We start from the raw sequence: 3,341 nt of genomic DNA on the forward strand, positions 1-3,341 counted from the left end.
TATTTTATGTGCTAATACATTTGGGGCGTTGCTCCATTAATGCACAACATGAAAAAAGAATTAAACCTGTTCAGAGGATTTATTCTACATTATTTAATTATCAACATGACTCCATATTCAATTATAGTGCTATCATTTCACTAGGCACATGCACTGAGATTTTCTAATTAAACCCCCCCCAGATAACCCTATGCTCAGAAGATTTGATTAGCATTTTTATCTTTCTTTCCTTTGCTGAAAGTAAAATAGCCTATCTTGGTATTTAAGTCAAAAATAGTAGTCTGCTCCCTAGATCTCCTTTGCACAGATACTATTCACCACAATTTATGCAGGTTGCCTCAGGGGAGAATTTCACCTTGCACAATTCTATTACAGGATGATAAGGCTTGGTACTGAGCAGAATACTGATTCTCCTTGCACCAGTGTAGTTTAGGAATTGAGAGGCTTTGGCATCAGATTAACCTGGTTTTTAGCTCCAGCTTCACCACTAACTAGTTTGCACCTGTGGCAAACTACTTAATGTCTGTGTCAGTTTCATATTTATAAAATGGAGACTGGTGTCACAGCATCTGTCACATAAAAGTGGTCATTTTTTTGTTGTTGTTGCTATTGGCATTTTTGTTGTTGTTACCAGGATATGGATAAGAAAAATATTCGAAGATTTCAGTTAAGATACATATTTCCCCAGGCAACTTCATTTTAGACTAATAATATTGGTGCAATCTACTGAAGATCTATACCACAAGCATCTTGCTCCATAGATTGATTGATTGTCACCCATCCATTTAATATTAAGGTTTCAGCAAGTTACTTGTGCTGGTTATTCTCTGATTGCACCACCCATTCCATTCTCCGTCCTTCCAGGCTCTGTTTTGTGCCCGACAAAGACTTCCTCACGTGAGCTCTCCTGCCCTCTGAATTCCAAAGGTGATCCAGTCAACAGCAGGTACCAACAGGAAATCTGAAGGTGAGAGAAGATAGGTCAGGCATGTCTTCTTTCACTATCTGTCTGCTTTGGGACCATTCTTTTGGCCCACTACAGCTTCTGCTTTCACTGGACTCTGCTAACAACCCTATTTCCTCCCCTTGCACCTCAGACTTTGGGGTGGTATTAGCTTCTTACTCTGGGACTTTAACATCTTTTGTTGGTTTTTTTATCTGTACTTTATAAATAGTCCTTTCATTAAATTTTCATCTGAATTTCATCTAAGTGTGCCTCTGTTTCCCATGAGGACCATGAGTGATACGTCCCTTCTGTTCAATACGTCCCTCTTCAGCTAAGTGGGTGAACTTTTTTGTTTGGGGTTTGTTTGTTTGTTTGTTTGTTTAATTTTTATTGAGCCCTTACTATGTACCAAGCTGTGGGCTAAGTGCAGAGAATGCAAAGAAAAAATAATAAATCTCTGTCTTTAAGTGTGTGTGTGTGTGTGTGTGTGTGTGTGTGTGTGTGTGCGCACGCGCGCGCACACGCGCGCACACGCGCGCGTGCACACAAGCACACACAGTCTTTCTCCTTTTTTTTTTTTCTTTTTTTAGTAATATCAAAAGAAAAATTCATGAGCGAATTATTGATGTACTTGATGAGAAGAGCAATGATTTGGGAAGCACGCACTGAGCAGATGTGATTAGACTCACAGAGGAGCAAGACTTGAGACTGGTGGGAAGGGACACCAGCGCAGATCCTCGGGAATACCAGCCCGTGACCGGAGCCCAGATTACAATCAAGGCTTCTAGAGAAGGAGAAGGCCGGTCTGAAAACTGGTATGTATTTTGCTGTCTGCTCCCTGAAGCCTGTAGGACTACACATCAGCAGTTTACATTCTGGCAGTGCCAGGTGCCTGTGACAATGGGGAAATGAGAAACTAGAAAATTCAGAAAGTCCATGGTTTCACCACCATTCCCAGTGTCTTTTTTTCCACCTTCCTTCCTCACTCATTTCCATTTCTTTATTCCTTCTTTTTTTCCTTGGTACCCTGTGTCCATTGTCTCTTCCTTTAAACCTTGTCTTCCATACAGTTCGGCAACTCTTTCTTTTTAGGCAAAGATAAGCCTTGCTCTTGTTCCCTTTTCGGAGGAATATATCTACTGAAACGAAGCTAAATTCCATTTTTTACTAGATGGCTTTACTCTGAGCATCATTTTCTTCTCTCGGGATCACACACGACAGCATGTGCCTCTGTTTCATTAAGAATGTCTTGCCACAGCCCACATGCTCACACACAATGGGCGCTTTTCCTCATGAAAACAAAGGACATGGCTCTGGAGGTTAAACACAGCTGTGTAGGTCCCACCACAACCTGCTCTTGGACATCAACATCCATCCCTTTTGGGGGCATGAGTTTTCTTATGTTGCTGAAGATAATCTTGGCATTTAAATGTTTTCCCACAGACTTCACATGTTATTTCTTCCTTACGGCTTTTTCTCACATGTTTCAGAAGTCATCCATGTTTTTGCCACAAAGGAACATCCCTTCTGACATCATGTAAACCTCGTGGACCCCGGGTGGTGTCAGATGGCTGGGTGAGGCAGAGTGCTTCCCAAGTCCCTCTTGAGGACACTGGCACAGTGGTTCATTGGTATGCTGGCATTGAGGCATTTTCAGCTGCTGCTGTTTCTCAAAGTTCTTCTTACAGGCTTCAAAATTGCATACGTATTGTTTTTGTTGATTTTCGTGTTTACACGAGTTCAAAATGTTTCTTCAAATTTGATTTTGTGTTGAATTTTTGATCACAGCCACTAGCTGCACAAACAAGTGACTTTTCTCCAGTAGGAATTAGGGCGTGGTGACCAAGACGGTCATCCCTGACGATCAAAAGGTCTCTCCCCATGCGCTTGCACAGGTGTGCATCTAGCTTCCAGGCCTTGCTGTGACTGGCACTGCAGTTGGGGAAGCAACAGATGAAACTCCTAGGGAGTGTGAGGGGGCAGCGTGGCGATGGTCAGGGACAACACCGCCTCAGACCCAACAGAGCCACATGCTGCAAACCCACTCATGGCTGATCGCTCAGGGCACCCAGTCTTTCTCTTCAAAGACCTCAGTGAGCTAAATCTATAAACCACAAATAATCTCCAGTGCCAAAAATGTGGTATGTGTATGTGCAAAGTACAGTAGGTAAGTGAGGATTTATATGCAACTTTATTGTTGGAGGTGGGCACCAAGCAAGGAGGAGCACTACACAATCAGGAAAATCTTTTAGCTTGACCTCAAATAAGAGGAATTTAAGTGACAAAATTATGAGAAAGTTGCATTTCAGACATGGAAGAGAATGCCTAAAACTCACAATGACCTGCAGAACACAGCATGTCCAGTGAACAGCAAAGTGATTTGAGACAAGTAAAA

The 3,341-nt window shown here is 42.3% G+C and overlaps 1 pseudogene; it reads right to left on the minus strand.

Annotated features, from left to right (window-relative positions):
* Positions 1–1,994: 1,994 nt before the first annotated feature.
* LOC134363658 (transcription factor IIIA-like) lies at positions 1,995–2,910 on the minus strand (annotated as a pseudogene).
* Positions 2,911–3,341: the final 431 nt, after the last annotated feature.

Source organism: Cynocephalus volans, chromosome 15, assembly GCF_027409185.1.
Source record: "Cynocephalus volans isolate mCynVol1 chromosome 15, mCynVol1.pri, whole genome shotgun sequence".
NCBI lineage: Eukaryota > Metazoa > Chordata > Mammalia > Dermoptera > Cynocephalidae > Cynocephalus > Cynocephalus volans.